The 22,141-nt window shown below is 43.5% G+C and overlaps 1 protein-coding gene across 2 annotated transcripts in view; it reads right to left on the reverse strand.

The window, feature by feature from the left end:
- Nucleotides 1–22,141, reverse strand: part of FBXO8 (F-box protein 8) — a 91,058-nt gene that overhangs the window by 61,522 nt on the left and 7,395 nt on the right. The window contains exon 2 of one of the 2 annotated variants that reach the window (XM_077477216.1): nucleotides 501–608. The exons of the other annotated variant lie outside the window; for it this stretch is intronic. The gene's annotated coding sequence lies outside the window, so the exon portion shown is untranslated. The remainder of the gene's footprint in view (nucleotides 1–500; nucleotides 609–22,141) is intronic. 2 annotated transcript variants of the gene reach the window in all.

Genomic DNA, 22,141 nt, shown 5'->3' on the forward strand with positions numbered 1-22,141 from the left:
TCAGTGGCAGCCCGTCCATAGAGGGTGCACAGCCACCGCCTCCCTTATCCATGTGTCCGGCCCCCTGATCTTTATATCAGTGGCACCGGAGCATGGATTCTAATGCAGCAGGGTGTTTTTTTGAAGTAGCTGATTTGAGCCAGAGGCTCTAATAGGCTTCAAAAAAGGGTGAGCTTGGAGTGCAGAGCATTGCGCTCTGAGCTCACCCAGTTGTGTGACCATAGCAAAATAATCTTCGCTATTCTCACACTAAAGTTCCTCCCCCCAATCAGGAGACAGGTCTGCGAGACCCGTTTCCCGATTGGCCAAAGCGTCAGGCAATCCTATTGGATGCCTAGCGCTTTGGCAGAACACACACGGCAAAGGAAGCTGGAGGAGTGGACACAAGCCGCCCCCAAAGAAGAAACCACCAGCCACCACTGCCCTAGTAATGTGCCAAACCCATACTGAGGTGAAAGCCAGGCTGCATGTGTATTGCAAAATAGGTGATGCATACTTACTTCAAACCGCAATCAGTAGTGTAGCTCCACAGCCCCTTAGTGTATGTTCATGCTCTCTTTTAGTGGTTTCCCCTCACTGGCCGGTTAGGATGTCCCTCATTCTAGGCTCTGTATAAAAAAAAAATATATATATATATATATATATATAATAAAAATACATATATTGCAATAAGGGACTAAACCTTTACTTTGAAGAGATAGCCGGGTATTGCCTGCTGTATCTCTGGTGTACAATCTTACCAAAAAAATAAAAGAAAAAAGGTTTGATTTTACAAAAGGGAGTCATCTAAAGAAAAATAACAGGCATCGTAAATTTTTACACTGGTCCAACGTGGGCAAGGTCGGACATCACCGTCCTGCTACTTCACCTCGTGTAATCAGAAAAGGCTTTGCATTCTTTCAGATGATGCAAAACATTGTCTGAACAGGGCCCTTACTAAGTGGCCAGTGTCCTATGTTCACAATACATCAAGGCGGTCGTTCAGCATAGGACCGGGAAGCAAGTGGAAGTATTTCAAGAGGCATCAGCCAGGAATGGTATATACAAAGTTACATTGGTCCAAGCCGGACCAATAAAATATGTAAAACAATACCATGCCTGGAATTCTTTATAGGAAGAAAGTGTTAGCCACTGCAACCCAGTAGACACCCTGCCCTGCAGTACCTCTGCCTCCACAACAGGGCCTTCTGGCCTCCTATAGTGGACTTTGGTAGCCAAGGGGATGATTTGGGAAAACATAAAACTTCTGTCAGGTTTTTGTTACTGTCTACGTCCATTTGGGAGCTTTCACCTTACTTCCTGTCAGGGAAGCGAGTTATACGGGAAATCTCTCTAACATAAAAAGTAATAACAGCCATTTCAGTACAATGGTGAAGGGCTTCTTCCTGTTCTGGAGACAAACTTTCCATCATTTCTTGTTTTCTCTCGCCTTGACCATTGTAGCTCCCTCCTCATTGGCCTACCTCTCTGCAAGCTATCCCCTTCTTCAGTCTATCATGAATGCTGCTGCCAGACTCATTCACCTTACCAACTGTTCAGTGTCTGCTACCCCTCTCTACCATCTGTCCACTGGCTTCCCATTGCTCAATGAATCCAATTAAAAACACCAACAATAACATACAAAGCCATTTACAACTCTGCCCTGAGCTACATCACTAATCTTATCTTCAAATATCACTCAAACTGTCCTCTACGTTCCTCACAAGACCTCCTGCTCTTCATCTCCCTTGTCTCCTCCTCCCATGCTCATCTCCAAAACTTCTCCAAAACCGTTCCCATCCTCTGGAACTCAATACCACAATCTGTCCGGTTATCTTTTTTTCTGTGCACTTTCAGGCGATCCCTGCAAACTCATCTCTTCGGGAAGCCCCATCCTGCTTTCAGCTAACAACCAAATCTTCTATTTCCCTCATCAGTTCATCCCTCACAGTTACTACATTTGTTTCACCAGCCCCTCCCTATTAGATTGTAAGCTTGCAGGAGAAGGCCCCTCCTAATACTTTTGTATTGAATTGAATTGTTGCTGTATTGTCCCCTTTTATATTGTAAAGCGCTGTGCAAGCTGTTGGCGCTATATAACAATAATAATGTTACTACCACACAGTCTCCATACTTTTTCCTCAGATGCTGGGTTTTTAGTTTAGATTAGGAGTCAGTCTATGTTGTCAGGTTTTATTCTGCACAATAAAGTGAAAAAAAAAAAAAAAAAAAAAGAAGGGCGACATGCTTTATGCGGCATCCCTCAGACAGGAAGCCGTCTGGAGAATTTCAGCTTGAGCGGTGTTTATAAAGTCTGCATGAAACACTTGAAAGAGAAAAAGCTCATGAAGTGGACTTTTGCTACATTCTGTTTTCCTTGAGTATTATCCTGAACAAGAGCTGCTGCATATACAAGTGCTGTAATCCTAACCATGGCTATACTGAATAATATTAATCCTATGAAAAAAGCAATTTTTTATTTATTTTTTTGTTTTACCGCCCTGACAACAATCCTGTTTTTACACATGCAAACCATGTTGGGGGTACACACAGACTACATGACCTATCCTCTTCTGGTAATCTCCAAACCTTCCAGATGCATTATTGTTTGATAAATACACTGTATTACAGTGTATTACAATATGAAGCGAAAAATTACCTGCACATATTCAGCCTCTGTGTTTATAAGAGGTACACCGAATGGAAATTGTGGTCGAAACGGAAACTGAAAATACATTTGGCCGAAAACTGAACAGAAAAATGAAAATTTTTAAAAGAACATATATTAGCGTTGCACGATTAATTGTTAAAAGATCAGGATCTCAATTCAGCCCCTCTCACGATGATAATCAGCTGTTTCCTTGATTCTATGTAAACAGTGCAGAACTGAGCTGTTTTCTAGCCGCTAGTGGGGCGCTTTTAGCCCCAAAAAATAGGAGGCAGTTTTCAGGTGCTTTACAGGTGCTATTTCTAGCGCTAAAATGCCTGAAAACCGCCTCAGTGTGAAAGGAGTCTTAGATGAAAGCAGTGAACTTCAGTCAGTAGATGAGGGCAGTTTAACAACTTAAGCGCTTCCCACCCACCCAACATCATGTGACGTCGACTTTGAGCGGTGATATCTGAATGATGCCTGCAGCTACAGGTGCCATTCAGATATCTTCTTGTAGAGCCGACGATTCACTTCACCATAAGAACAATTAGTGATCGTTCTTATAGGCGGCAGGACTGGACGCCCCCCCGGCCCTCCGGTGCTTCTCCCGGCTCACCTCTGCGTCAGTGAACCGAAGGAACCAACCTGTGCTGGATGTTGACCATAGAGATTTCTGGCGGGCCAGATGGTCCCCGGAGTCTCTGTGATCGTTCGTAGGCCGGGCGCAATGTTATGACGTCACACCTGGCCTCTGCATTCGAAAAAATTCCGCCGCTGCCTCATCTGCTGGGAAGCCAGGATCCTTTTTTATTTTTATTTCAGACTTTCCAGCCTAGAGGTGAGATCTGGGGACTTCTTGACCCCAGATATCACTGTAAAGAGGACCTGCCACGCACTCTTCATATTACAAGGGATGTTTGTGAGGTATTGCTAAGAACGTTAGAGCAAGAAAAATAATTCTAGCACTAGACCTCCTCTGAAACTCAAAATATGTAAACAGTAAAAAAAATGTTTAAAGCATTGCCTATGGGAATTTTTAAGTAACGAAGCTTGGCGCCATTCCACAAACGTAATTTAAAGTGTGACATGTTAGGTATCTATTTACTCGGCGTAACATCATCTTTTTTACATTATGCAAAGTTTTTTTTGCTGAATGTAAAAGTGGTCTAACTTTACTGTTTTGTTTTAATGCATGAAACAGTTTTTTTTTTTATTACAAGAAAAAATGAGTTAGAAAAATTGCTGTGCAAATACCGTGCAAGGTAAAAAGTTGCAACGACCGGCATTTTATTCTCTAGGATCTCTGCTAAAAGAGGCCCTGATGATTTTTACATGTAGGAGAGACCTTTTCTATTTTTTTTGCTAGAAAATTACTTTGAACCCCAAAACTTTATATATATATATATATATATATATATATATATATATATATATATATTTATTTATTTTTTTAGCAGAGACCCTAGAGAATAAAATGGCGGATGTTGCAATATTTTATGCCACATTGTATTTGTGCAGCAATTTTTTTTTTTTTTGGAAAAAAAAATAAAAATACATTTCAATCAACAACAAACACACAAACGAAACAATAAAGTTAGCCCAATTCTTTTGGATAATGTGAAAGATGATGTTATGCTATGAGAATCGTTATCTTCATTCTAAGCAAAAAATAATAAAATTGTGATTCTCATTTTACCCAGAATCGTGCAGCTCTAGTATTTATTTGTATATTTCATTTTTATATATAAAATTGTAGTATATTAAAAACTTTTTAATTAATTAATGTAATGAATGTAAAATGAATATAAAATGTATTGTCGGCCATTATTGGCACCTTTAGCACAAGAAAAAAAAAACTGTATCCCTTTAATTTCTATGTATGTCTTCACATTGGTCCGTTGTGCTTCTGTTGTGGTATTAAAAATCCAGCTTACTGAATTTTTGGTCAGAAAAAAAAAAAAAAAAAAAAAAAAAAAAACGCACCACCCCAATGAAATTGCATTGCAAACACGGAAAGGAAGCATCAATAACGCACCCGTGTTACATTTTTTAATGCGGTTTTGAGTCACAAGACCTATGAAAAACATACAAGTACAGTAAAATTGTGGGAAAATTGCTGCAAAATAGCGTATGTTTTCGACACCTTTTTTCTTATCGCCAAAATGCCGAACACGCCTGAGCTCATCCCTACTTGAGAGTAACTTGGTTTGAGAGAGTTTTGCAAGACAAGAAAATGAATTAGTAAATTAATAAGTAAATTTTGACTTGTTATACAAGTAGCATCATGTCACAACTGAGTATAAAAGAGAGGCATCTCTAAGTGTAGCAGTATGGTTACATTTAATGAAGGTACAACATTTAGCAACTCACATGGTTGATGATTAAAGCAGGCACATCTAAGGATGCAGACATCTGGGGTAAAGCGGTCCACATAGACCATCCTCCTCACCGCCAACAATATAATCCCTTCCACGCTGCTCTCCACGAGCCCTTCAAGCCTCGCTTTCAGATCTCTCTACTGCAGGGTAGTCTTCCTGGTCACGATTGCAGACTGACAGCGGTGAGAGCCGGCGGTGAGGAGGACGGTCTATGTGGACAGCTATACCCCAGATACCTGCATACCTAGATGTGTCCGTTTTAATCATCATCCATGTGAGTTGCAAATGTTGTACCTTCATTAAATGTAACCATATTGCTACACTTAGAGGCGCCTCTCTTCTCTTTTATACTCTGTAGTTCATGCTGGATTTTGCTTCTAATCCCCTTGTGGAGGTTTCCATTTGTGGATGGACATTTTATGGTTACACAGCCCATCACATTGCTAGAATCTTTTTATATGGACTACAAACTGAAGGACCAATAAATAAATGGTTGTGGAACGAATCATCTGGAGTTTCCATTATTTCTTATGGGAAAAGTTCCTTTGATATACGAGTGCTTTGGATTCCAAGCATGTTTCCGGGAACAAATTATGCTTGCAATCCAAACGTTTTACTATACAGAAAAATAGGTATATCTTCAAGCCATTTATGAAAACGAACACCGCATTTCAAATTGACTGAACCCGCGGTACTTCTATTACAACAGCCAAAAGCTATGCAGGAACAGCGATGTGTATTCAAGTCTTGTAGGACTCTTCTCAGAAGTCACTGTGTCAAAGGGTCCCGTCTGTAGTAAACAACTAAGCTGGGTATGGCATCACTGAACTGTCCAACATGGTTTGTTTTCTGATTTATATTCCTGTCCTACAATAGAAAGGATGATGTAGATCAGATTCAGGAAAAAGCAGTGTCTGAGCAGCGCCTGTTTGTAACGACAACATGGAAAAGTACATTTGCTTTGCATTTTATCAGCTGATTTTCATGCGCTCTTCACTCCCAAAGGCCAATAACAATTATCTGCTGGTTTACTGGGGCAGAGATAAGTCACAAACAAAAACGTAGCTCATGACATAATTCACATTATTTCTAAAGCGTTCTACATTACAGTCTGGATGGGGGCAATTTCTCATGGTTATCATATTTCCCCAGACAGATTTACCATTACTCCCTTTAAAAGCACCCAAGTTTAAAAAAAATAAAATAAAAAAAAAGCCTTAGAGATGATAAAGCTTGTGATGAACGTACAGAAATATTTGTTTTAAAAAACACACATACGGTAATTTTTATTATTATTATTTTTATTTTTTATTTTATTTTTTTAAGGCAGAAGACCTAAAAAGGTTTAAAATGAAATTAGAAATTCACTGATCTGCAGTACATGGTGTCACTGTACGCAGAGAGGCAATGTGACCTTATTTTTTAATCTTTTCTGGATTTACTGCACATAATCCTTTTGCTCAAAATGACAAATCCAGAGAGACATGCATTCCATAAATGTCTTTCAATCTACACTACTCACAAGAAGGACATTTTTATGTAAAAACACAAATAGCTTTACATTGGCCTTTATTAACCACTTAAGGACCGAGCCTCTTTTTGAGATTTGTTGTTTACAAGTTAAAAACATTTTTTGCTAGAAAATTACTTAGAAACCCCAAACATTATAAAAAAAAATTTCTAACACCCTAGAGAATAAAATGGCGGTCGTTGCAATACTTTCTGTCACACCGTATTTGCTCAGCGGTCTTACAAGCACAATTTTTTTTTAATAAAAAAAATAAATAAGACAGTAGTAAAAGTTATCACTATTTTTTTTCTTTATATTGTGAAAGATAATGTTACTCTAAGTAAATTGATGTCCAACATGTCACGCTTCAAAACTGCGCCCACTCGTAGAATGGCGACAAACTTTTACCCTTAAAAATCTCCATAGGTGATGTTAAAAAAAAAAAATTTGACAGGTTGCATGTTTTGAGTTACAAAGGAGATCTAGGGCTAGAATTATTGCTCTCGTCCTACCATTTTCATATGTGGGCGATACTCAAGTATGCGTTCGCTTCTGCACGGGACGGGGTGCATAAAAAAAAAAATAAAAAAGGTCTTATTTTTACACCGTTCTTTAAAAAACAAACAATAACGTGTCACTTTTATTCCTAATACAAGGAATGTAAACATCCCTTGTAATAGAAAGAAAAGCATGACAGGTCCTCTTAAATATGAGATCCGGGGTGAAAAAGACTTCAGATCTCATATTTACACCAAAATGCATTAACAAAAAAAATGGCCCTTTAAGAGCTATGGGCGGAAGTGATGTTTTGACATTGCTGCTGCCCTGCAATGGTATGGAGACGGGTGGGGGCCATCTTCCCCTCACTCATCTCCATACTCGGGAAAGAAAAACATCCGATCGCTGCCGACAGCTCTGGTAAGTGGCGGAGGGCACCGGAGCGTGGCGGGGGGGCCCTCTCCTGCCACCGATAAAAGTGATCTTGTGGTGAATCCGACACAGAGACCACTATTATTGGAAACTGGACCGCCGGTGAAGAAAAAGATACCGGGGTTAAGGCAGCTAGCTGCTGCCATAACAACGATATTCCTCTTCAAACTTAGGACATATATCGGCTTGCAACGGTCCGGAAGTGGTGAATAGTTATTTCCAGTAGTTATTTGTATTAGTAGTATTTATAGTAGTTATTTCCAACTTTTCAAGTAATGCTGCATACGCACGATCAGTCTATCCGGAGGACTTAGTCTGACAAACGGCCGGATAGTCCGCCGGACTTTCCGAACGAGTGGACCCGCCCACACATGACCGGACTTTTCTGGCGGACTAGGTCTGCCGTATTTTTTAAATGAAAGGACTTGCCCACACACGGAAGAAAGTCCGTTCATTTTGAGCGTGGCTCCAGGTAACCGGGGCTAGCGAAGGAAGTCAATGTCGCCGCCTAAGCTCTGAGGAAGAAGGTAACCCCTCGAAAAGCGTCAGCTGCTAGTGGAGATCATTTGTACTGTGAACTTTATCCCACGTTTGTGAGTAGTTTTTTTTATCTTAATTTTAATAAAAAGACGTTTAAGGATAATGTACAAGGCTGGTGCGCAACAGGCAACAGGACCAACCACAATCTTTTACAGGGCTCTGTAAAATGTATGTTAACCTACATTCTTCCCAATACAAGAAAAGTGAAGTTGTGCTAGTTCATTTGTGAATTTTTTTTTCATAATAAAGCTTCCCTTTGCTCCAATACAGTATTAATGCATCTCATTCCCAAGAAGGTCAACAGGATTCATATGTGCTGGACCAGGCCCACCGCAGCTACCTGACTGTTGGCCTGTAAGTTGCCACCGATGTCATTGGGACACTTTCTGATTTTAAAGTCTGCCCACTGATCTGACACTGATGAACTGCCATCACTCCATCCAGCCCACCTCTCTCTGGTCTTCTTACTGTATACCCCTCTCTGGTCTACCGCTCACCCACCTTCTTACTGTATGATGCTACAGATCCTGGAGCTTAGGCACATCTTTTAAACAGATGAAGAAAGTGGGTGCATATACAAGGCAGCCATCAAGGTAGTAAGTGAGAAAAAAGTAACTTGGGTGGAACTCTGTTAGAAAGGGTGAATTTAGCCTTTATTGCAACATATAGAACTCTGATTGGAGAAGAACTGGTTATTCAGGCCAGCAGAGTGCAAAGCACATCTGTAGAACACATTGCTGTACTTTATAAAATGTGAAGAGCTTTTCTTTTTTGGCTGTGGTACAACCATACCGTTTCAGGTTTTAAGCAGTTTACACCACTCTCTAGTAGTAAGTGGTGCAGTGTTTTGTCTGCTCAAAAATAAGCCAATATATAAAAAGTTATGACTAGTATTGCTGATATAAAACTGAATAATAAAAAAAAAAAAAAAAAAAAAAAAAAAAAAAGTGGTTTGCGCAAAAGTTATGGTGTCTAGAAAAATAAGGAATAGAATTATGGCATTTTTATTATTTTTTACTAGTAATGGCGGTTGCGATCTGTGATTTTTGGAGGGACTGCGACATTGCGGCAGACAGATCGGACCCTTGATACTTTTTTGGGACCAGTGACATTTATACAGCCACTGATTACTGTATAAATGTCACTGGCTGGGAAGGGGTTAACACTAGGGGGCGATCAAGGGGTTAAATGTATTCCTTCATGTGTGTTCTAACTGTAAGGGGGGTGGACTGCCAGGGATCACTGTTCCTGATCACTGGGAACAAAAGATAGCTATCATGTCCAGTCTGCCTCTAATAAGCGATCATGGGCCACCGGTGGACATAGAGTCCGCCCGACGCGCGGGCATGCTCCCGCAGCCGGCGGGAGCCCTGCCAGCAGCATGCACCCTCCCGCTATCACACTTGCGCAAGCCGCCATACAGCGACGGCAGGGCTGGTCGGCAAGCAGTTAAAGAGACTTTCCATCCTGATGACAACAGTTTCACCAGGCAGGGAGTTAAAGGTTAAGTTCACTTCTACAGAAAAAAATAAATGTTGTAGTAGTTTGTTGTTGTAATAGTAGTAGTAGGATGTTGTTGTTGTGGTTGTAATAGTTTGTTGGTGGATTGTGGGTCTAATGCCACGGTCCTGCAGATTGCCTGTGTAGCTGTCTGCCCGTACCTCCAATACAGGCAGGCTGTTACAGTCTGTCAGAAAGCTCGATTAACTACCTAGAGCGATCGACAACGCCCTGGTAAGGGCAAATACTGTTAGGACTTTTAGTGTTCTCATTTACAAAACACTATTGACGTAGTTGGAGCCCACGCATTGCCACTTTTTTTTTATTAGATTGAAACAGCAAGCAGGGGTGAAGAGCCCCCGCTTTCTGTGAAAAAAAGATGGCTTCAGATTTCTAGACTCTTTAGAAAGTGCACATCGTGTCAGAAAGCTTTCCTAATTCAGCAGTGGGAAGGGAGTCTGGTCATACACTGTGTGTGAGCTGATTGGAGAAAAGCCCCCCCCCCCCCCCCTCCACATAGGCAGAAGAATGAAGAAACTTGCAGAGCTGTGCTGTGAATAGACCAGCTCCCTGTTTATCTGTCTCTAAGTTCCCTCCCCGACACAAATTTCCAGCTGCTTTTATCTGTGTTGGAGAACTCGTCAGAAGTTATCATGCCAACTAAAGAACAGAGCAGCGGAAAGACACGGGATGTAGGGCTTTCAGGAGAGATAAGTAAACACTAGATAGATGTGCACAGGTCAGATATTGTGAATTGCGTTTACAACCACTTTAACGAAATCTGTAAAAGGGACACAGACAAAAACTAAAATCTAACAGTGGTCCTATACTCCTTCCACCCCACTAAAGAAAAGTTTTACATCTGCTGGTGTTGTCCAGTAATACATTGTCAGCAGGGGAAATCTTTCTAACGCCGGCCTGATTGCAGCATACAAATTGGAAGTACTTAGGTTTGACCTCACACGATATGGTTTTGGTAAATCTAAAAGGAAAAAAATTGTATAATGTGTATCCAGCTTAATGGAAGTCGGGATAAAACAGGACAAGGGTTCTAAAATGTTCCTTCTCAATGTCCAAAACAAAGAAAAAAAAAAAATGCTTTGGCTCAACATACCACTTTAAAGCGGAGGTCCACCCTAAAGTGGACCTTCCGCTCATTGGAATCCTCCCCCCCTCTGGCGCCACAATTGGCACCTTTCAGGGGGGAGGGGGGTGCAGGTACCTGTACAGTACAGGTATCTGCACCCACTTCCGGCGTAGATTCTGCAGAAAGGAACGCCCCTTTCCGCAGAATCCACGCCCCTTTCCGAAAGTCCCCCGCTGCCTGCTGGGAAACACATGGATCCCAGAGACAGCGGGGACCATCCTTATTGCGCAGCGCGACTCGCGCATGCGCAGTAGGGAACCGGGAAATGAAGCCGAAAGGCTCCACTTCCTGATTCCCATACCCAAGATGGCAGCGGCAGCACCCGAGAGAGCGGCTTCGTGTGCCGACATCGCGGGCGTGCTGGGCGGGTAAGTGTCCTTATGTTAAAAGTCAGCAGCTGCAGTATTTGTAGCTGTTGGCTTTAAAAAAAAAAAAAAAAAAAAAAAAAAACGGCGGAACTCCCGGCGGACTCCCGCTTTAAGGAGACAGCAAAAACAGAGAGGGGATTCCTCCTTTGTGGCGCCAGATACACAAGGCCATCTTTTTCATTTGGTTCTAAATAATTAACAGTATAAAACAGACACAATGTCTGAGTGATCTGCGTGGAAGAAAAATGAATGACCATTTCCAGCCGACATAATACAAGAGATAATTAGAGATTGCAGATGTGATACAAGAGATAGCCAGAGGCTGAGGACATGCTGCAGGAGACTGCCAGAGAATGTGAACATGCTATAGGAGTTCCTGAACACTGGGGACATGTTAAGGAGACATGTTACATGAGGCTGCTAGAAATCACTACTATAAACTAGGGGTGCAACGGATCAAAAAACTCACGGATCGGATCGGATCGTTCCTGAGTCACGGATCGGATTATTTTTCGGATCAGCAAATAATTGAATTCGCAAAAACCTGTGAAAATTCCACCACCATATAGTCCCCACTATAATGTCCACAATCTCCCCCACTATAATATTGGCTGAGTATGGCTGAGCATGGCTGGGTATGGCAGAGTATTGGCAGGGTATTGGAGGGATGGCTGCTTCCATCCGACCTCTCCCCTCCACTGTACAGATCAGTACAGAGGGGAGAGAGAACCCGGCATCATGTCATGACGCCGGTTTGTTTACCATTGATCGCTCCGTCGGAGCGATCACATTGTAAACGCCTGGGTGTAGAAAGATGGCAACAGCTTCGGAGCCAAGCCGAAGCCGCGGCCTTTCCTAAGGCCGAGACCGGCATGTGCCAATCCAAGTGGCGTGACCCGTTCAGATCACGGATCGGTGACGATCCGTTGCACCCCTACTATAAACAGGACAATGGTGTGTCTGCAGGGGCCCCTAGAGTCACCACAAAGTGCCAAAAGGCTGCAGGTTGGGCAACCAGGGCCCAACAATTTCACAGGTTTTATTTTTTAACACACAAAGTGCTACATTATCTTAAAGTATTTGTTAAGTCTAATTTGCAAGCAACTGCTAGATCCTCTATTAGAGCACATCATACCACACTATGAAAGTTATTGGATGGATCCCCTTCTGTTTTTTTTAAGCAGATTGGATTGGTGATAGGCGGGTGTAAAAGGACATAAGTTAGTTTACATCTGCCTCTCTATAGCGGTGAATAGAAAGTCTGTTTGGGTCTGTATGAGAAAACGGACAGGAAGACCTGATCGGACCGATCGTGTGAAAGGGGTCCAAGGCTAACACTGATGCACTGGGATTCACCTTCACCTCAACTGACCTCAAGCTTCACGATTGCTGCAGGTATCGCTGGCTGCTGCTGTTCCCCAGATGGTTATGGCTGGTTTCTCTGCTGGCTGTCCTCAAGGGCTGGTACTACTGGCATTTACTGCCGGCGGGTACTACTGGGGATATCCCTGGTCGCTGCTGTCCTAGATCGCAGGTTCCCGACCTGTCTTCCCGAGCATCAGTGTGACAGGAGCATCCGGCTGCAGTAGAGAGCAGAGCCGATGCTACCTGTATCACACTGGCAACTGTCACAGACGGAGTACATTTGGTATCACTCCGCCTGCGACAGGAAGAACTGGCTCCGCTTCCTCTACCACCAGATCCATTCTTCACACTAATGCTCTGGGATGACGGGTTGGAAACCCACTATCTGGATTTGCTGACCCGCAAACCAAGAGCAGGAGGTGGCGGGACACGTCAGAGGGCACCGTAGGCCACAGCGGGTGGGCCGGCCACCCCTGCATTAGGCCAACTGCAACCAACATCAGAAAAAATTTAACAGTTTTACATAGTAGCCAGAATTCTTGCTGCAGTTAGCATTGGCTCCTAATGACTTTTGCCATCGTTGCCTTTGCTCCACATTTTGTAAAACGAGCCTGTAATGAAACGTCTCACACTCCTTGAGTGCTTTCATCATATACCACTTCCTCCCAGTGTGAATATAAATATCAGACATGCCAACCGCTCACAAGCACAAAACAAGACGATACTTGTTTAGTTGCTGAACATGGACTGTTTTATTAGCACCAAAATACAAGTCTTATATACAGTAAGAGAGGAGGTGGTTCCCCCTTCCTGCTCATATTACTCTCACAATACAACTGTAACCAGAAACAGAATTAACATGAGCTAATTAACTAATCCCTTAAAGCAGCCGATGTGACTTTGTACCCTTCTGAGCATTGTTATGATTAATCAGGATTTCACTACAGGTCAGACTTGTGGTCACCGAGCTTCACACAGTATGATGATGATTATACATTATCATAAACATCCACACAGAACTCCTTCATACACTTGCAGGGTTAATTAGCACAAACAATGGGTGAAAGACTCTTAGAAGCTGTGGCAAGCCAGACTAGACTTATTTACATTATAGCAGACAACAGACAGGTGGATGGAGTTGATGACACTATGTGTCCCAACAGTATGAACCAGGCACTATTTATAATATGGCATATACAGGGTTCCCAGGGTCTGTATCTTGGGGGGGATATGAACCTGAATCCAAAGTAACACCAGCTCAAAGGTCCCCAGGCATACAGCTCACAAAGAACACCATTCCCCCAAATGCCAGGGCCCATGATCAGTAGTCAAGAGGCTACCATTCAGTCCCCTCCAAAAGCCTCTGTCCCTGCTAGGTCTATCACAGAGCCTTTATGTATTGCATACTATGGACACCAAACAATTAAAAAAGTGTGTCGTGTGACTGTAAAAAGATCACAAACCCCTGTACACCTAATGCGATCACGTTCCCTTCTATGAAAATATCTAAGCTCACAGACCTATTGTATATCTCATTCCAGCTAAAGGCGTGTTCTTCCAGAAAGACCTACAGTATAAGACAGAATGCTTACAGTTTTCAAGTTCATTGCACTTAAAGTTATTACCGTGTGAAGACCATAAACCACGGAAGGTTTGAGTTCAATTGCTTAAAGTGATACTAAAAACACACATTGTTTTATTTACACTGTTCCTTCAGTATATGGATGATGGCACTGTAATTATTTTATTAAAAAAAAAAAAAAAAAATCAAAGCACAATTTTCCTAACCAATATACAACTCTCACATGACTAGAGCTGTAACTAACGATTATTTTTCATAATTAGTTGCCCAATTGTTTTGAGAGATAGATATATATATATATATATATATATGGTTAGGGAGCAAAATCTCAAATCCAGACAGAAGATATATACTGTGTATATACACTACTATTAAAAGGAGAGGTATACTGTATATACTATTATTAGAGGAGATATACTGTATATACTATTAAAGGGCGAAGCTGGTAAATATCAGACTCAGATCAATTTTTTTTTTTTTTTTTTTTCCATTCAAAATTTTATTGAACAAACTTGAAAATACAGATCGTTAAGGTACAATCTTATAGACAAAAAGAGTATAGAGATGGATATACAAGCACGTCATACAAATGCCAGAAAAGGAGTCAAAACAGAAAAATATTCTAACAATAATAACCATGTGCTGTAAGCGATCTAAAGTAAGATTGACATGAAAGCTCATTATAGCAGACCTTAGATAGTGTTTGTAAAAATAGTGCACCAAGGACTATCTGCTGTCGTGCTCCTATAATCGTGCGTATAAGTCACCCCATTCTCAACACAAAGTCTTATGTATAAACCTATCACACAACAATCAGCAGTGCACGGTTCGAGAATTAGGACGTGTAAGTGTCCATTCGGGTGACCCGCTAACGTCATGTATATCTTTGGGGTCGTAAGTATTGTAAATGTTATTAGATAACCAGACCAGCTGGTTTCTGTAGATGTACCTACTAGAGGGGAATATGAGAATAGGATTAGGAAGGGGGAGGGGAAAGGGAGGAAGAAAGAGAGAAAGAAGAAAAAAAAATAAAAATAAAAAAAAATAAAAAAAAAACCCGTGAGTATGGGGATTCCGTTACACTTGAGATTCGAATTTGTAAGGTTGTATTCCCTGAGGGAATAGGGTTGTTGTGGAGAGAGGAAGCAGATGATAGAAAGGAAGGGGAGGATGAAACCGGGCCTGTCCGGTGGGGGCACAAGCCGCCAATCTGACACCGGACTTTGACCAGTCTCCTCCACCCCCCCCATGGAACCAAAAGGTTCAAATTTCAAAGGAAGGAGGGGAAGAGATCGTTCAGGTGGTATGCGATGGCATGATGCATTTGTACTCTGGGGTTGTCTTAAAGTGGTACCAGCAGACCCAACGTGTATTATGTTTGGTGATAGTTTCCTGAGCAATGGCTATGAGTTCTTCCATTTCAGCGATTCTATTAATCCTTATAAACCATTCCTTAACTGAAGGAGTCTCAGGTGTGCCCCAATGAACAGGGATACACAACTTTGCCGCGTTCAGTAGGTGCATCGTTAAAGACTTGAAATAAGTGCGTCTAGATAAGGTGGTATGATGGAGTAATAGCTGAGCTGGGGAAAAGTCCAGAGGGTACGAAGTAATTTTTGATGATAATTTGTGAACCTCCTGCCAAAATTTTTGGAGTGTGGGACACGACCACCATATGTGGATGTGGGAGCCCGGGTGTGATTTGCACCGCCAACAAAGGTTTGAGGTATTCGGAGCATATTTATTGATGAGGGTAGGGACTCTATACCAGCGGTTGAGAATTTTGTAGCCATTCTCTTGCGTGGACACGTTTATGGAGCCCTTGAGTGTGTATTCAAATATTCGTTCCCATTGGTCTTCTGTGATGGAAATTGCAAGCTCCTTCTCCCAATAGTGACAGTTTTTGTGCTTCCTGGGGTGTTTACTAAAAAGAATCTGATATATGTAGGATACCAAGTGTCTTTGTGGAGCGGACTCCGAGCATAGTGTTTCAAATGGAGTCAGAGGTCTGGTCCAATGTTGGCTGTGTTGGGGGCTAGATAGGAAGTGTTTAATTTGTAAGTAAGGCCATAAGGGAAATTGCTTGTCCTTCATTTGTGAGGCCAGCTTATCCCGAGACAAAAGGGATTGTCCCTGAAAGAAATGTTTAACTCTCACGTGATTGTGTGGCCACCCAGAGGCCAAAAACTGCGGGGATATTCCCGGAGGGAAGTCCGGGTTACATCTGATTGGTGTCATAGGGCCCGGTACAGTGGCTAAAAGTGAGTTGGCGCAAGCTTTGTGAAAGCAACGGAGCGTGGGGCCTATAAGAATGTGCGAGAGAGCCGTGCGTGGGATGCGATTGGCTGGTAGCCATGGAGTTGTTGCAAGGGGCATTTCCGCTATTATATCTTCTAGGTCTACCCATTGTTTAGTCGATGCATGGATGCTCCAATCCACCACTCTAGTGAGCAAGCAGGCCCTGTAGTAATGTGGCAGGTCGGGAAGACCTATGCCCCCTTTAGACACAGGTGTTGCCAGAAGGTCAAATTTTATGCGGGGGCGTTTATTACGCCAGAGGAATTTGGAGCATAGGGTTTTCAGTGTAGTAAAAAAGGCTGGTGGAATGTGGATTGGAACGGCCTGCATGACATAAAGAATTCTAGGTAAGATATTCATTTTAAGAACTGCAGCCCTGCCGAACCAGGAAAATGAAGGATTGTCCCAGTTAAGCAAGTCTTTCTTTATTGTAAGCAACAATGGCAAAAAATTCAAAGAGTACAAGTCCGTCAATTGTGTCGGGAGTTGGATTCCAAGATATGATATGGATTTGGCATTCCAAGAGAAGGGGAAGTTGGCTTGGCATAGGGCTACCGTCTCCGCTGGTAGGGAAACATTTAGGGCATGCGATTTATCGAAATTTATTTTAAGGTTGGAAATAGCTTGGAATTCCCTAAAGTCCTGCAAGAGATTAGGGAGAGAGATATGGGGTTCCGAAAGAGAAAGTAGAATGTCGTCTGCGAAGGCAGAGACCTTGAATTCCCCCTTCGGAGTCATAATACCTTTAATGTCAGAGTTGCTACGGAGGCGGTTGAGGAACGGCTCCAGTGTGAGTACATATATGATTGGTGAAAGAGGGCATCCCTGACGCGTCCCATTCCGGACCGGGAAGGCATTCGACAGGTGGCCATTGGCTTTCACTTGAGCTGTGGGATGCGTGTAGAGTGTAAGAATCATTTTGAGCATCTTGTCCCCAAGACCTATTGATCTAAGGGTCTCAGACATGTAATCCCAGGCCACTCTGTCGAATGCCTTCTCCGCGTCCAGGGATAGGAAGAAGCCCCTCTGCCCAGAAGACTTTAAGTAAGAATGGAGGTTAATAACTTTAATGGTGTTATCTCTGGCTTCCCGTCCAGGAATGAAGCCTACCTGATCAGGGGAGATGAGATGTGGGACCAGCGGGAGAAGGCGATTGGATACGATTTTTGCTAGAATTTTTGTGTCCACATTAAGTAGTGAAATTGGGCGGTAATTCGTAACTAAAGTGTGGTCTTTCCCATCTTTCGGAAGCACCGTTATATGTGCCTCCAGAAGACGATGAGGAGGGGTATCTCCTAGTGTAATGGAATTTAGAGTATTTAAGAGAGGGCCGCTGAGATTGTTCAGGAAGGTTTTGAAGTATAGGGTCGTGAATCCGTCTGGGCCTGGGCTTTTGCCATTTTCATTTGTTTTAGAGCTTGGATGAGTTCCTCTCCGGAAATTGGCTTTTCCAAAGATGAGACAGTTTCTTGGGACAGTGGTTTGGGTGCGTACTGGGACAGAAAGTTCCTAATAGCGGAAGTCTTGTGTTCCTGAGAGGTCTGTTGGGAGTTCTGATGATCTAAGTCATATAAGGTACGGTAGTATCGTTCGAAGCAGGCTGTTATGTCTTTAGTACTGGTAGCTAGAGACCCATCAGAGTTCCTAATCTTTCGAATCGTTTGTGAGGCCCTCTTCCCCTGTAATGCTCTGGCTAAGAGCGTCCCATTTTTATTACCATGTTCATAAAATAACTTGCGGGAAAGTATCAGTTTTTTTCTGATTTTCAAATTCAATTCGTCTAGCAGGAGAGACCGCGCGTGTGTGAGATCTTGGAGAGTCAGAGTAGCTTGTGTTTTTTTATGTGCTGTCTCCAGCGCTTTAATTTGTGCTAGTAACTCTCGAATGCGAGCTTGTTGTAAACGTTTACGTTTAGCTGAGAGCATCAGAAATTCCCCTCTTATTGAGCATTTGTGAGCCTCCCACTGTGTGATTGGGTGTGTATCTGGTGTGTTATTTATGCGGAAGAATGAATCTAAATATGATTGTACGTGATCTATGTTGGCCTGGTCTGTCAGTAGTGAAGGATCTAGGCGCCAAATTTTGGACCTGTCCAGCGATATCGGAAGAGAAAGAGAAATGGAGATGGGGTGATGGTCTGAAATAAGCATAGGTTCTATGGTGGCTCTGGTCAGGTGTAGATCCTGTTGTGAGATGAACAGATAATCGATTCTGGAGTACCTCTGGTGAGGAGGCGAGAAAAATGTGTAATCCCTTCCATCAGGGTTAAGAGTACGCCAAGAGTCGTGTAAGAGTAGACTATGTATTTGTAATTGAATCTGATGTAAGGCTCTATACGGGATCGACGAGGTCCCTGTGGAGGAGTCGAGTACGGGGTTAAGGGGTGCATTGAAGTCACCACCTAGAATAATAATTCCTGATTGAAAAGAAGAGATAATCGAGGCCAATTTGCGGAAGAAAGGGACATGTTTCACATTAGGCGCATATACATTGGCCAGGGTGATCGGCCTGTTATGAACATGCCCCTTGACTAAGAGGTATCGGCCTTCCGGGTCCGATACGGAATCTGTAATCTCTAAAGGGCAAGTTTTCGCTACTAATATGGATACACCTTTCGACTTAGCTAGGGGATTCGTTGCGTGGAAGACTGTAGGGTACTGATAATTTTCTAGTTTTGGAATGTTATTAGATCTGAAGTGCGTTTCTTGTAATAGAATAACGGCCGCTCGGCTACTTTTCATCATTGTGAGAACCTGTGATCTTTTTTCTGGCGTGTTTAGCCCCTTTGCATTGAGGGAGATTATTTTAAGCGTGAGAGGGTTTGGTGTGTTGATGGCAGACATGACGTTAAATGCAGTCAAATGTAAATAGAAAGGATTATTGTGTATCGTGAACAAGCAGCAACTTGAGTCGTGTTTGGACTACACGTAAGTAAGGGAGAGGGGGGGGCACGTATGAATGGCTATGCAGAAAAAGGAAAAGGGAATAAGAGTGTGTTAAAAGGGGAGAGGGAAGGAGCAAGCAAGGTAAGAGCAACAAAACAAAAAAAAAACAAAAACAAAAAAAAAAAAAAACACCAAACAAAAAAAAAAAAAAAACAAAACAAAAACAAGTGAAGGGGAAGGGGAGGGGAAAAGCTCCCAAGGACCAGGGGTTCGGGACTAGGGGATATCTAAACCGGTGGAAGAAATAGACCTGCTATTCTTTCCAAAACAGTCTTAGGTTACCGGAATAAAGCAGCAGCTATACCAAGTCTGCTGTTCGGGGGGCAGCAGGGGTCAGTCGTGTCAAGCCTCAGCCCGTCTCAGAGGACTAAGGTGATTAAGTCGGAGGAGGATCTACGTAAGATGTATGGGTGGGTGGAGAGAGAGTCGTCTAATGTAGCAGTGATACACACTAATAAAATGGCAGGGCATGTCAAGGTCAATATCGAGAAGAGGGATCATTTTATCTAAACAGTCAATTAGCAAAAACATAAACATAAACATAGGCTGTTGACCAGAAATTGCAACCTTAACCAAAGATAAAGGCACCGGGAGAGGAGAGGCACATACCTGTAGTGGAAACCTATTAGATTATGGTCCTGCACATGGGAAGTGAATACCCACACGGGTTGCAATAATATAGAGACTGGAGATATGACCCAGAAGCGACTCACTAGTGAGCACCGCCTCGGAATTTGGGAAGAGTGGTACATTGGTAAACATAGGTAGAAGAGCTGAGGTCAGGAACCATATGTAGAAAAAAATCAAAGCATAAGTCTATAAAAAACGTTAGAACAACAATTCTCCGTGAAGTGATGTAACATGTGTCCCCCAGGAGATGGAGATTCGTGTCTATGGTCTCTCAGTGGTCCGTTAATACTTGTATAAGCGTGTCTGATAATCCGCAGGACAAGAGAGGGCACAGCGCCTATGACTATCTGTAATGATTGCTAGGGAGGCAAGAAGAGGTTCTTGCTTGAGGCTTGGGTGAGTATTAAGAGTGAGAAGCCCCTCTCTTATGTCATGAAGTGAGGGCACCCCGGTGGGGGCCAGAGAAGTCACCGCTAAAACTCCTGACCCCCCTCCTCAGAGGTCCCGAGGAGGGGTCCAATAAGTGACGCTGGGCCCTCCCCGTCCTGCGCAAGCCGAACAATACATAACAGAAAATAAACACATATACACCTGTCTAGCTGAACATGCCTACAGTTGTAGCATATAGCAAGGGAACCCAATATATCAACAATATTCTCAGCTAGTGACCCATACCCCGTCTCAGTGCAGTGAAACCCGGTATCATCCCGGAGTGTTGTCAAAAAAAGTGGGAGTCCCGCTGCATTGTGACTGTGGGGTGTGTTGAGATGCTACGGAGTACCTGGATCGTGAGGCAGCAAGTCCTTCTCTTAGGATGGAGGGAGGGGTGAGCCTCCTCAGACTTCAGAGCTCCGGGACACGGGAAACTGATCCCATCTGTAGAATCAGTTGCCCAAAAGGCCAATAGAAAGAGAACAGGTAGGACAAGTCACTCCAGTTCCAAATTTGCTCAAGACGAGGTATGGAGTCCCCATTGTAGGCAGAGTACCACAAGTGGCCTCCTTGCTGGCAGGAATCTACCTCCGTGAAGGACATGAGAGTTCGGATAGACAAATACTCCTGAGGATGATAGTCTGAGGCTGAAGCAATCACTGAGAACAGAAACTGCCGACGAACGGCAAGCGAACACAAAACTGAAACCAGGAACGAGGTGGTCGTTGCGAACCGAAACCTATGTCACCAGGAACATGTAGAATAAAGGATTATGGCAACGCGTGAGGAAAGAAGTGAAGTCAGTGGATCCTTTTCTGGCAAAATTAGGAGTAAGCCCCCCTCAGGCCTCCTGTCGAGGCCTTCTGTGAACTGGTGAGGCCGAGGGGCTATTATTTGCCCGGGGAGGCCTTGCCTGAGGTGGCGGAGATGACGGGGGCGACCTCTGGCGTCGATGTCGCTGCGGGTTCCATTCCATGGCATCCTCTCCCTGGTCAGCAATCCGGGGAGCTGAGCTGCGATGTTCGTTGTGCCAATCAGGCAGGTGTGGGATAGGCACATTCAGTATGCTGCAGAATTGTCTTAGATCCTCCGGGACACGGAGGAGGGCTGTGCGTCCCATCACTGAGGCGGATAGGCAAAAGGGGAACTTCCACCTGTACGCAATATTTCTTGCTCTCAGAACATCCAATAACGGACGGAGATCCTTTCGATGCTGAAGGGTAATTGGTGACAAATCCTGAAAAAGCTTGATTTCAATGCCCTCATGAAGGACCTGCCGCCTCTCTCTTGCGCGTCGGAGAATTTCCTCTTTCAGGGGGAAGTTCACAAGACAGCAGATGACGTCGCGGGGTGGATCCGCTTCTCTACCCCTGGGACGCAAGGCCCTGTGCAGCCGTTCAAACTCTATAGGCGAATCAGGGGGTCTATCAAGTAAACCATTAAATATAGCTTGAACGCATTGTTGAAGGTTGCTGGGGTCCACATTTTCAGTCAGATTTCTGATCCTTATATTGTGTCTCCGTCCTCTATTCTCAAGGTCCTCTAAGTGCCTACTCATCTCCCTTATTTGAATGGTGTGATGGTCTGCGGTTCGCATCACTTGCGATATGGCGGTTTCCTGCATGCTAGTGACCTGCTCTAGTCTGTCCAGCCGTGTGGCCATGGCCTGTACATCCAGTCTGAGGTCACCAATGGCCGCTGCCAGTGTACTTTTTATGTCTGATGCTATGGATTGCATGTCATGCAGGAAGAGTGGCTGGGCAGCGCTGGCTGTAGAGTGCACTGTGTTATGTGCTGAGCTGGGTTGGTTGAGGGACGCGCGCTCCGGGCTAAGATTACCAGAGCGCGCTGCCTGAGATGCGGCCTGTGAGGATGGCGGCATGTCCC

The sequence above is a fragment of the Lithobates pipiens genome, unplaced genomic scaffold (genome assembly GCF_037356315.1).
Source record: "Lithobates pipiens isolate NorthernLeopardFrog02 unplaced genomic scaffold, aLitPip1_a1.2 Scaffold_13, whole genome shotgun sequence".
NCBI classification, from domain to species: domain Eukaryota; kingdom Metazoa; phylum Chordata; class Amphibia; order Anura; family Ranidae; genus Lithobates; species Lithobates pipiens.